We start from the raw sequence: 13,897 nt of genomic DNA, 5'->3' as shown, positions 1-13,897 counted from the left end.
CCAGATTCCTGTCTCCCAGCCCAAAAGGGCTGAGCAGCTAATGAGGAACAGCACAGGGAGCGACAGGGAACTCTCTGAGAAGCTGCAGACTCAGCCCTGGCCCGTGGCAAAGCAGAGGGAGGCTGTGCCAGGCTGAGAGCATCCCTGGGAAAAGAGGGGCACACCTGGGCGGTGCCAGTGCCAAGGCAGAACCAAGGCCAGGCTCCTTCTCCAGGAGACTGAAATAGGAGCAGCCATCCCTGCATCCTTCCTGGCCCATGGTGCAGCCAGCTTCTTGCTAGGGGATGCTCTTACTGCAGGATGAAGTTTATGATTTTTTTTCACAGGTAGGAAGAGTAAGGAGAAAAAAATAAGATGAAGCAGAGAGATGATGGCATCAAGGTGAAGGTGGTCACCAGAGTGCTGTGGGATGGAACGAGCAACATTTGGAGAAGATTAAATCAAGGTTCTCACTGTAGCTTCTGTAAATCCTTGACCTGGATCTCTCTGAGAGTCTGTATTTCCTCTGGAACAGATGCAGGTCAGCAAGATGCAGGTCAGCAAGCAAGGGGTGGAGGGGAAGAGGGAAGAGAAGAATCAGCAGCAGATTTCCTTAATGTGTTTCAGATTATTTATTATTTTCTTTTTCTGCTGAAAGGGAACAGAGTTTGGAAGAAGGAAATTTAAATAAGATATATGGGAGAAATTCTTTCCTGCGAGGGTAGTGAAGCTCTCGTACAGGGTGCCCAAAGCAGCTGTGGCTGCCCCTGAATCCCTGGCAGTGTCTAAAGCCAGGCTGGATGTGACCTGGGACAGTGGAAGGTGTCCCTGCCCAGGGAACAAGATGATCTTTAAGGTTCCTTCCAACCCAAACCATTCCATGATTTCATGACCCAAGATAACTTGTCCTATGCCCTGATGACTGTGGTGACCACATGAGAAAAATCTGCGCTCACCAAGCCCTGGAGAAAGATTCCTGATGGAGGTCAGATATAACATATTCCAAATCTGCCAACTTTGAAGCAGGAAGCCCGACTTTCCTCCTTTGTTGGGGGTGATAAGTCTTTTTTCTCCTGGTGTTTTGAGCAGGACAACCTGTGTTTTGATGATACTGATTTAAATTACTGCCACTTGCCCCACAGCAGACAGTGTGTGGTGCTTAGCTGTTTGTTACTTTTCTTGGTGCCCAGAGGAAAAGGGAAAATTTATGTTCACCTTTCTATGAGCTCCTGGTAAAGGCAGAGCCTTGTGTTGAGTGCTGCAATGCCCACTGGCCTTGTCATTTATTGGGAATGAATGTCACTGTTGCATCCCCTTCTTAAGGTGTCGGTTCAAACTGGAATGTGATGATCCGAGAAGTGTTTGCTTCTCTTTTAGAGAGAGCTGGTGCTCTGAAAACATCCCCAAAGGGAAAATCCAGCTCAGCAAACTTCCAAATGAGCCCTTGAAGGCACAGGCTGTGTGTGTGGTGAGGACCTCTGATGTTCCCTCACCCAAGGCTACGTGAGACTGATCAGGTTTGATGGTGTGCACTGCATGTGTTATTGATCATCCTGATGATTGATGGGCTGGTCCCTGCCAGGGGCTCATCTTTGATGTAATTGCATGAGTGATCTGCCAAGGCCAAGCTCGTTGTCCCCAGAAGTGCTAACTATATTTAATATATACATTTGTCTGTATTTATAAAATTCTTTTCTTAACAGAGATTAAATTATTTCTAAAGGTTCTGCATGCCTCTCCTGGTCTGTGGGGAAGTGCAGATCCATAAATCAGTGCACTGACAGAGATGAAAACCTGAAAGGTTGGGTGGTATGTGCTGAATCCATTCCTGTTTGACACATTCCCTCTGGGGCTGAGTGCCAGGAGTGACATTGGGTTTGCCCTGCACAGATCCTCGTGGTTTGGAATATGGGCACCAAAGGAGTCCCCAGCAGCAGGGAATGTGACCCTCCTCCTCCAAGCAACTCAGCACAAGGTTTATCCTTGCAAGGCTGGCAGTATGTATATAAATATATAGATATTATAGCTGAAGTGGCACCAGATGGATAATTGCAGCCCCTGAGTGCCTAATCTACTCTCCAGGACATGGGCAGTTTTCTAAGCCAACAAAACTTAATTGAACTTTCTGTTCCAGCTGGAAAAGGTTATGGATCTAGCAAGTGCAAACGGAAGGCAGGATGAAAAGGTCAGATGTTCTGTTCTCTTTGTAATGGATTGACCAGGGACATGTTTTTATCTTTCTCACAACCACCGGATTGTAAAACTTAATTAGCAAGTCACTGCTCTGCCCTGTCTGAAGGCATATGTGTGATGATTACACATAGATCACGTTTGATGGGTATGTCATGTTTTCATCCCAGAGTAACAGGCTGCAAGAGCGATGCTTTTGTCACATATTTACATCAATAGTTCAGGGAAGGGCCAGTAGGACAAACTGGAGAGCTCCCCTTGATGTCAGCTCCCAAGAAATCAGCTTGTGCAGCTGCAGCTGCCTCAACTGGGCTCTCACCTGCTCTGCTGGGATGTGGAGATGAGGCATTGCAAACACAGCTATCTTATTCCTGTTCAGTTCCTAACAAATTCCAGAAAGGTGCTGTTATTACTTCTCCAATATCTTTGCTTAAAACCCCCTTAATTTCAAAATTATAACAATTCAGAAGGAAGGGGGTCATATTTTCCATTCCAAGGGAGGCTGCTGCTTTCCTTAGCAGACACCTGTCTTTCAAACCATCACAACAGGCAAATCCAAGAGATGTGGAGAGGAATAGACATATAAACAAGGAATAATATGACATATGGGATAGAAAATACCAATAAAGAGGTAGGAAATGGAAAGGATTTGTGTATGGCAAAGAAAAATGTATCAGCACAAGAAAGTCTGACCTGCAGCCCAATCAGCCTGATTGGAGAATACTGATTTCATCATTGGGAAGTGTTGTCTCAACATCCAAAAGCATATATTTCATGTCTCCAAAGAGGTGAGAAAATAGAGATAATTGTTTATTTTACATTAGACTTGGGAAAACATTCAATGGTAAAGGACAATTAAGGCCTCTAATAGATTGCTGTGAGATTGGATCCTACAGAGGTTTTTAAGAGCAGGTAAAACCAACATCTGTCAGGAAAGGTTTAGAAGTAGCTGATAGAGAATTGAGGCAGGTCTGGGTGACCTCCTGAGGTCACTTATTTTCAAGTTTGGTTTTGGTGATTTCATGTAATTTCACTCCCTTTGTAGTGCAGCTCATCTCCAGAGCATCAGAAATGGTCTCAGGAGTCAAGGACTCCATGTAGGATGAAATCTGAATTAATCACACACAAATACACACAGAGTCAGGAAAGATCTTTTCATTTATATTTCAATTGGGAAAGGGAGAAAAAGGGTTTAAAAGACATTTCATTTTCAGTGGGATAATTACAAAGTCTAGAATTTCCCTTTTCATGCAATAATGTTTTTCCTTATTGGCATTTTACCCAGACACACAAGGCTATAGCTGCTTCCAGTTTGTAAGACATCCTGCCATTTTTCTGGAAAGCTTGAACAATTAAATGGGTGGATAAAGAGAGCTGCACGTAAAAGTAAATGAAATAACAGAAACACTTGGTATCTATCAAGTCCTAGGGATTAGGATCCTGACAGAACACACTTCATTTTATCTCTGGAGAGATATGGATATGTTTGGATGGATATGGGAAATGAAATGGATAAGTTTCCATTCCCAGTATTGCTGCAGTCAAATTCTCTTTCTTTTCACTTTCTGCATTTGAGTCTTTCCAAGAGGTCATTTGTTGTCCTCAGCAGATGTGCCAAGACTCACATACTTCCCTCTTCACACCTCCAGCATCTCTCACACTCACAGGCTTGGGAAGAGAGCCCAGAGCCGTGCTGTGTCCTAGACCATGCATTTTAGCAGGGCCACACATGAAATGAAGACTTGGTGGAAAGCACAGGCTCTGCCTGGCAGCTTGGAGTGAGAATTTCTCCCCCGTGTGTGAAAAGAGGGGTTGTAGGAAACCATTTCCACGATTGTGACACATCAGTGTTCCATCACACCAGACATGCACGCAGGAGAGATGTCCTTGGCATCAGCAGTCAGGGTGGATTGTGACTTTTCAGAGCAGCAGTTGAGATTTTTTTTTTGCATTCTTAAAGCTTTGTGACCAGGAGTTTTTATATGGATCCTTCTGTTGTTTAAGAGCAAGTGAACCTCTTCTTTCTTAAAGTGGGTTACTGCATTCACAGGCCCCTTCCTTACACAGAGTGTGTATGACAGAGAAGATCCAGGAAGCAAAGGCAAATATTTCTCCTGAGAAACTCCTAGTGCTGCAAAGCTAGCTCAGGAGGGGTCTGGGAAAGCTGTCAGCACAGCTGCACATGGAAGATAAAGAGACAGGAAGAACTGCCTGAGCATATCTACAACACATCAAACATCACCAAGTCAATCAAAGCACCATTAATCCATTGGACTCTGACCCTTCCTCTGGGATGCTGCCAGATCCATCAGCTGGGGATCAGCAGGAGAAAAGCAGCAACATGGCAGGTACTGGTCACCAGGAGCACAAAACCAGAACCCCTTCCAGCTCCCTGCTCTGCCTGGGAATCTGACAGGGAACTCAGTGCATTCAGGACACCAAGAAGACTTGCTGAAAGGGGATTTTAAGGAATGATGGCTTTGCCACTGGAGGAATCAAGGCACAAAAGTGCTGTGTCAGTACAAAAGCCTGCAGCACTGCCTTCCTTTCTCCTGCCTTCTCCATCCCAGCAGTGTTTCACAGTTAGGAATGTAATCCGTGGGCAAAAAAAAACCCCACCAAACAACCAACAAAAGAAAAGAGATTTAACATTTAGCTTTACTTGAAATTAGAGAGAAACAATCAAGATTCAGACATGCTAGTCCTAAAGAAATGAGGAAATATCTGAGAGTTTTCTCAGCAACCTCTCCCTTGGGATCACTTTCTTTAATAACTTCAGCTGAGCGCTGTGATCAGTGCACACCAGGAGAAAGGCTGCCCGTGCCTCTGACAGCTGGATTGCAGCCCTTGCTGAGGGACTGAAAATGCCACTTTCCAAGAGAAGAGGTTGGTTGTATCACAGGCACTAAAGCAGCAATGACTGGATCATCATCAGCTTACACGGGGAAGGGATTTGTAAACAAAATGCTCTTCAATTGAAGTGAAAACATTCCAGCAAAGCCCAGTGGATGCAAACTTCAAAGACGTGTTCACTCTGATGGAGATGTGACTCTAAATAGCAGCAGTAATTGATGCCTGCAACAGCTGAATGTTGTGAGTTCCCTGCCACTTAGAGCCCTGGAAAAGACACCCCTTCTTGATTTAAAAAGGTGTTACATGTAAATGGAAAGAATGGGATTGATATAAATTAGGGGGTGAGAGACAAGGCCTTAGATTAAATGAGAAGCTCCAGACAGCAATACCTCCATCAATGGTGATGTGAAATCTGCTTCCAAAAGGCCACACGAGTGTTTCCTGGACAGTGAAATTCCACCCCCTGCATGTGTACAGGTTGCAGCTACAGCCAGAATGTACTACATCAAAATAGCCACTCATGGTGACAAGTAAAATAAGTCTAGAAATAGGCATTTATTCATTAGCATCATTTTCATCATCATCCTCATCTTCATTATCAACATCCCTTCAGCCATTATAATTTCTTGATCACCTTAATTGCCTGATCAATTAATTGCCTGGATATTATCCAGCCCAGTAATCTTGATCACTTGAAGACATGTCATAGAGACAACCAAAAAGAAAAGGGAGGAAAAAGAAGAAAAAGTATCCCAACCCACAAAAAGATTTAATCTTAGAAAGGAAACCTCCTGATTGTCTGAGGGATTTTGTCATACTGGTGGAGGTTTATTCTGAAGACCAGGTCTGGGCAGGGGAAGACCCAAATCTCCTGTTCCATATTTTGATGTAATGGAAGAATTTTTCCTTCTGAAAAGAGGAAGATAGTCCTACATCTATCCATTTTCTGTCTTTTTAAAATGGTAAAAGTTGATGAAAACACATGTTCTACTCAGTCTGTATTTATCTTCCGTTGGATTTTGACATTCTTTTTCTTATATTTATGACAGAATTTCTTTTTAATACAGGGACAAATTTCATTAAAAAGTCTTGTAGAGGAGAAGTCTTGACAACTATTAAAACATTATTTGGGTTGTTGTTGATGTTGCTGTTAATGTTGTTGTTGTTGTTGTGGCTGCTGCTGCTGCTGGGAACATATTTTAAATTGACCTTATCCATAAAAGTGACATTTACATGGCATGATTCTGTGCTAAGGAGAGATACCCTATCTTACTGAATACACGAGGCTACAGAGTTATTTAGCACATAACTGAGCTGATGTACCCTTTATTTAACTCATACAAGATTGGTGCTGATCTGTAGGAATAAGTTACTCTCATCCATTGTCACCCATGACAGCACACAGGCAGTGGGGCTGAAGTGATGGCACACTCCAAATTCAGCCCATCAGTTCCTGCAGCAACTTTTGTCCCTCCAAACACATCTTTAAAGTGGTGGAGCCCCTCAGATGGAGAATAATTCCTGCAACAGCTCCCAGACTCTGCCACAGCATTGCCACATTCTCAGCCTTTGCCTCTGGACAGCATTCCTTTATCTTCTTCTGCAAACATTTCTCAATTTATAAACTGGGAATAATAATTCCTTATTTTTCTGTAAGAGCTCTGTGAGGCTTCATCCAGCCAATGTTAGTAAAGTACTTGGACATCTCTGGATGAAAGCTGCTGCATAAATGCATAGCTTTATTGCTGGACTAGCAAATGTTATTACTCTTCTTAAAAAAAAAAAAATAAAAAGGTATGTAGGTAGAAAATAGCCAATCTCAATATTTATAAAATTTCTGCTTCCTCATAAATACCAAAGTTCCATAATCCTCACTGGAGCTGTTGCTTATTTATCTGCATTTGAATTTTAATGAATAAAAAAGCCATTTTTTGGTCACAATTCTTTCAGACAGGGCTCTCTGCAAAATTCTGCTTTCTATTTCAGACAGTTTATGTTTTGTTGACTTTTAACACTTTGACAAGATTGACTGACAACCACAGACCTGAAAATCCCACAGATTTTGCCCCACAAACTGAAACAGCAAAACAAAGTGATCCTTCCAACCCCACCACAGTGCTTGAAATGTGTCACCAAGGACAGGTCCACAGCTCAGCCCAGCTGAGAACCTGCAGAGCTGTGGCTTTGGATGAGGATGGCAATTTCTGGTGGAATGGAGAATGGAATCCCGTAACTCTTGGCAGAATGCTGGGATTGCCAGGGTTCAGCTCCTGGTTCTCACAGGGACCTCCCTGTCCACTCTCCCAGTACTCCCAACACCATGCAGATACTCTGGAGCGTGTCTTCCCTGCCCACCCTGCAGTTCTGACAGGGTAAAGCCCAGGGCAGGAGTTCCTGTGCCCACCAGACACACGGGATCAGCTCTACCAAAGCCATGCAGTGATTTTGGGGAAGGCTTTGCCGTGGGCATGAGCTGCAGTTGATGTGTGAGTGTGAGAGCAAATCCACCAGAGCTCCTGCACCTGTGTGCTACGTGTGCCCTCCGTGCTCATCCAACTGCAGCAAATAACTCCAGTGACAACTCCTACACTTGGTTTGCATTCAGCCATCTGTAAGGAGAAGGATTGACACTTTTCTACAGCAGGAGATATTATCTGATTATACCCCTGCTGTGCCAGTGCAGGACACCCCCCAGTCAGCAGGGGATGCACAGAAAACACAAATGGTAGCAAACATCCATTAAAAAAAACCAAACAAACAAACAAAAAAAAAAAACCTGTGGATGACACTGCCTCTGGCTTCCAATGAATCTCTTCAGATGAAGATTTGGGATGCACATTCCTGACTTCTGGCAGTGTTGATGTCACTACCCATGAGAGAAAGTGGAACAGGTATTTTTAGGCAGACATTTCCCACTAGGAGGCAAGTACAAATAATACGCCCATATTCTCTTTTCTCTGGGGTAAATAGCCACACTAGGGGAAATATGGCCAAAAATTAGCCCTGTCTAGGTTTATGTGCAAGGTTAATCCTTGAGGTGTAATCTGTCACTGGAGTGGAGAGATAAAATATCTTTGAAGTCAGAGGACTCTAGCAAGGCTTAATGGCCACCACTCAGATGTGAAATTCACTTGTTCTTCCATTATCTCTTCTGGTAACACTCCGTAGTTACAAAGAGCAACAATAATTTCAGCAGATGAAGCTTTGCAGTGTCCCGGTACACACAGTAACATTGTCCTCGGCAGCAGAGGAGAGAAGCACAGGGAGATTAAATGACTTGCTGCAAAGTGCACGGGGAGTCATTGTTCAGGTTGGTTTAAACACCGTGTTCCCTGATAACTCGTTCTGTGTTTCAATAAGCAAAGCACTCTCCTGGCTCTGCAGAGTAACTGTGTGACATGGGTGAGATTGGAAGTGATGTCCCCGAGATGGGGACTCTGGAATTATCCACTCCTGGTGAGATCCAGCACGTGGTGTTCTCTCCAAGCCCAATGCTGCAGAGTGGGATTCTTTCAAACCCAGGATCTGTTCCGTCAGAAATACCTTTCCCAAAATTTTCTGCTTCATTTTTCCTTTAAGAGGCTCTATATGCTCAGTACTAAACTGCTCTTCCTTCCGCTGTTGCCTGTGTTCAAGGAAGGAGGCAGTTTCTGCAGCAAAGCTACAGGTGTGTTAGAAAATCAGGCCTCAAACGGAGGGTGAAACAGAGGAAGAAAATTGCTGCATTTGAGTTTTGCTGGTGATTGAAAGCAGTTTTAAAGTGTGACAGTTCCACCTACACAGCAGGACAAAATTCTTGGCAATTCATTTCTTTTTCCTAATAGAAGATCTAAAAGGGGAGAAATATTGTAGTTATTTGTGTTGCTGGTGTAGAAAGTCAATCAGATATAACCCTTCAAGCTGTGGTGTAACTGAAAACTCTGATCTTCAGACCAGAGGTACAAGGTACAGGCTGGTGTAACTTCTTGTCTCTTCCTTCCTTCCTTGCATGTGGAAGTTCTGCTCTGTTTGGAAATGCTCCATGGATTGTGAGTACAAACACCTATACTTGATGGTTAATGTCTGATGTGTCTGATGGCACCAGTTGTTGTACAAATCTGAAAACAACCCTCTGTTATCCATAAGACAGGAGCTATTTGACTTTTATATATATATGTATGTATGTATGTATGTATATATAGCCATCCCACTCTCAGTAACCACAGTAAGAAATCTTCAGGGGTTACATTGATTGGGGCCATAAAATACCAATTCAGACCTTTTCTTGTCACCCTGCTTGTGTTCACAAACCTGATCATCCCCATTTGCCAAGTGTGGTCACTTTGACCAACAGGATCCAAAGCTGGAAAGGAGGAACAATTCAAGTGCATGAAACTGTAAATCCTACTGAAAAATTAGAAAGGAAAAGATGGATCTCATTTTCATTCAGATATGAATGAACTTGAATCCTCTGTTGTTTTTCACCTGAGAGATAGTTTTTATTAATCCAGCAACTTTGCAACTCCATGCTAAGCACGGCTGAAGATGTAGCTAAGCAGATCTGGGCCCCAGTCACAGGTGTTGTGTGGCCCCATGTGTGGGGTTTGGAGAATGGCTCTGGAACACTGGGATGCCCCCGAGCTGTGCCACTGACATGATGCCCTACAGAAGGGATGTTCCTTTGTTCTTTGCCTCTATTTTATATATTTTCTTCTCTGTCCAGAAGCTCAAACAAGGCTCAGCTCAGGTTCCTAAGGGCTCCGATATCATTAACAGAAACAGCAGAAAATTACTTTGAACATGAAGGACTTCCCGAGCTTTGCAACAGCCTTTGCATCCAGACTTGCAGGAATCTGTGATGAATAGCAGATGATTGCTCTTTTGGAAGAACTGGGCTTGCTTCAAGTTTAATCAGTAAACAGCTTCTGATGATTATTTTCTGTTCTGTAAATATCCCTCAGTGTTTTTGAGGTGACCGTGGCCTGGTGCCTCTGTCACACCCCGAACTCGGCCAAATGTGTGACACCTCCTCTGCTCACACACGCCCCCTGAATTACTGGGAGAAATAAATGCAGCAAACATTGCCCTGCAATTCAGAGCTGTCATCCCAGGGTGACCAATGGCTCCCGGAGTTTGTTGGACAGAGAGGCAGATTTTGTCCTTCAGAGACAGCGACCTTTCCTTCCCATGCAAATAATTTCCAATCAAGCTGCCATACAGAGCTATTGCAAGCAGATGGACACATGCAGACAGATTTTACATGCCCTGAGAGTCTCCCTCACTCCCTCACAATAAAGAGGATTAAATTGAATTATTATCTGGCTACTTGGGGCATTTTGACAAACAGCACTGAGTCAGATATCGCTTCATACTGTCACAGTTTTAGATATGACAATTTTTTCACACCCCAAAACAGGGCTGAATTTACATTACAGTATTTGGGGAAATTTTCTTGATAAATCTTCTGTAATACCAGACAGTTTGCACATTCCAGCTGTTAGCACTCAGGCTGGTAATGCTCATGCATGTGTCTGGCTCCAAGAGTAACATATGGAATATAAAATTCCAAATGGGATCCAATACAAGGGAAGGAGCCCTCACCAGGCAGTGGCCTGGGATAGGTATCCATCTCCACCAGCATGTGCTACTGTAAATTCAAGTGGTCATGCTGAAAGAATAAATATCTAATAAGAAGCCATAAAACACCAAAGTCTCAGTGTCTGAACCTCAGGGTCTTGTGCTGCATAAATGATGCCTGGGATTTTTCCAAAAGGAAGCCTAAGGGCAGGTTCACTCTACAGCGAGGCTGTAGAATATTTAAGTAATTTCAGAAATATTCTGGCCCTATTTTCTCTGATATTCATAGAGGAAGAATTCAAGTTCAGGAGTGTGGATATCCTAGTAATCCACAGTGCCAACTTTTCAAGATACAGCCTCTCAGCAACACCTCTGCTTGAATTTCACTCATTCCTGAGTCCCATCTGCCCAGCCGTGGCAGCAGCCTGCTGGAGGAGCTGTGTTTCTGCAGCCTGCTGGAGGCAGTTTGATTTAATGTCTGATTGCATTTAATTTGTGGCAGCAGCCCAGATGCTATGGCCATAGGTGCCTAGAAAATCATTAAGCAAATGCAGTAAGACACATGGAAACCTAAATCAGAGCCCAAGGACACCTGCATCCTGAGATATTGTCTCATAGCTCCAGGACATTTGACCTTAGCCTTTATTCCATGGTCATGAGCTTTTAGCAAGTGGTTGGAGAGGGACCAAAACTTTGCAGGAGGAATGTTTTCTGCAGAAAATGGACTGACCTATTTTTTATGCTAACAGTGAGCTTCTGCCTCGAGTCAGAGCTTGAGCTGTGGGTTTTCACAAAGCTGAGAGGTGACAGCCTTTACTCCTCAGGTAAAACTGAACAATGGGAGAATTGTATTTTTTGGGTCGTAGAGGTGGAATTGACCTGGAGGTGAAAGGCAAGGTCTTTACACACGTTGAGCAGCATTTGCCCCATTGAATAATATTTTAGAAGGCCTGAAGGCAGAAAAGCACAGCTCAGTGTGAACAGACCAGGGCCTGAAAGAAAGAGCTATCCTCACTGCTAAGATCTGGGAAACTTGGTTGCAAAAGGCTGCACTGGAAAGAAGTGGACAAACTAAAATGAATTTCAAGCAAGCAAATAGAAATATTCCATCTTGAAAAGGTAAGAAATGCTGCACATTTCAGGTTTGAAGCATTTCTTTCACGCCAGGTTGTTTCAAACTCAACCACAGACCAGAGCAGCCAGACATTTTTTAACTTGCTGTTATTGCCCATTTTTATTTCTTTGCCCAAAAGTGCCACCTTGTTGGAGCTAGAATGTCTGTATCTCAGGAATGTGATTTTACATTTGAACACTGACAAGCCTGAAAAGTTGAAAGATATGCCTCATTTGAACAGTCTGGACCTTAGTCATGATATGAAATTGTGCAGAACAACCCACAGAAGCAGGAAGAGAGCATAATACAAATTCTGTTTTCTGGAATTAATTATAGTGCTGAGGTCTGCCACAGGGTTTTGGAGGTGTTCCTGAGGATTGTGCTTGTTATCATATCGATTCCTTTCTGCTTTTAATCTGTTTGCTGCAAATCAAAAACTCAAGCGAAGTTACCTCCAATTCAGTTTTCAGCTTTCCTCAATACCAAACTAATTTGTTTCCAATGGGAATGAAAATTGCCAGGACTTCTTCCTTTTACCAAACAGTTTTCCCATTTTCAGAAACAAAACCCTGGGTCATTCTTGGTCAGAGGTGAAGAGTTCTTAAGGGAGAGCAGGTTTTGGGGTCTTTGCCTTCCACATCCTCTCTGTACCTCAGGATCTCACCCAAGCAAAGAATCCTGGTGGGTTTGAAGCACTTGTCTGTTGAAATCAGTTCTGGACTGAGCAAATTTCTTCTCAGGGTGGTGAAATGAGCAGTTACGTGGATGACAGGGGGGTGAACCTGTCTGAGTGGTGTTGTTGGCTGCTGTGGTTGTCTGGGGGATGCTTCTGGCTCTCTTGGTAAAACACACAGAGACACAAACCCAGGTACACTGTGGAGGTCAAACTCGACATCTAAATCTAAAAACAACTCCAGTGTGTGTAACTTTGGCTGTATTGGATGAACACACAGCCGAAGATGTACGAATGGGGTTTGGTTTTTGGGTTTTTTTTTGGTTTTTTTTTTTTTGGTGGGTTTTTTTGTTTGTTTTTTTTTGTTTTGGTTTGGTTTGGTTTGGTTTGGTTTGGTTTGGTTTTTGTGTGTTTGTGTGTGTGTGTGTGTGTGTGTGTATCTGGAAGGGAATCAAACTAAGCAGGGAGCTGCCCATTCTCTTTTTTTCCGTGGCAGGAGCTCACAGGCAGAGGAGACCTCCCAGGCAGACCAGAAGGAATCAGAAGCAGAGGTAAAGATGTGAACAAACTCTGAAAGGCTCCACATCACCTGTCTAGGCATCTTACCTGAGGTCTCACCTGCAGAACATGGGATATTTCTAATGGATGACCAGTCCTGGCCCCAACAGACACCAGGAGCAGGGACAGCTTTCTGCTGGGAGGTTGGATCGGTTTGGAAAGGATTCCCTGCAGGAATAGTGAAACAGCTGCTGTCACTGCTCCCGCCTCTCTTTATTGTAACCAGAGACTTAAACACCACTGAGTTAATCTTTGAGGAAAACAGAAAATACTGTAACAATAGAGGCTGTAACATGGTTACAAATGAGAGCTACTGCTCCCCTCTGCATTTTGAATTCCTGGGATAATTCTGAGGAGCTTCATTACCGGAGTATAATTGTGTTACAGAACTCTAAATCACCCTGCTACACTTAACTGGCAATAACATTAAGATAGTGCAGATATTCATTTTAATTAAAACATAGCCTCAAACTATTTCCCTGCTCTAAGAGGCAAAACTTTTTCCTCCTTTTTTTTTTTTTCCCCCAACTCCAAAAACTTTCATTTGTTCCCAGTGTGTCTCTGTTCACCAGAGGGTCCGGAACAAAATTGCAATTAATGAACACCTTTCTGCAAACCATCTCTTCCCTGTGAGCACCTTCCTCTTCATGTGGATGACTCTGCTGCAGGGAGGGGGATGGCTTTGGCTGGTTCTCAGTGTGACCTGCCTCTGTCTAATTCTGGCAGAGCACAGATGATCTAGGCTGAGTGTTTCATCTGATTCTGGCTGTTAAATTCAGAGCAGACCACCTGGCCAGCCCTTGAAGCCCACAGAGACCAGTGCAAGTGGAAAATTCCAGTTGAAGAGAAGACAGGATATGCTTGCAGCCTTTATTAATAAATTCCGTTTTCCATATCAGTGCAGCCTATCAAGCACCTGAACAGAGACGAGCAGAGATGCAGTCCAAGGCTGCCAATGACTCTTTATACCAGAG

The sequence above is a fragment of the Cinclus cinclus genome, chromosome 19, assembly GCF_963662255.1.
Source record: "Cinclus cinclus chromosome 19, bCinCin1.1, whole genome shotgun sequence".
Taxonomy (NCBI): Eukaryota; Metazoa; Chordata; class Aves; order Passeriformes; family Cinclidae; genus Cinclus; species Cinclus cinclus.
The sequence above is the reverse complement of the archived record's forward strand: the minus strand, read 5'-3'. Positions refer to the sequence as shown.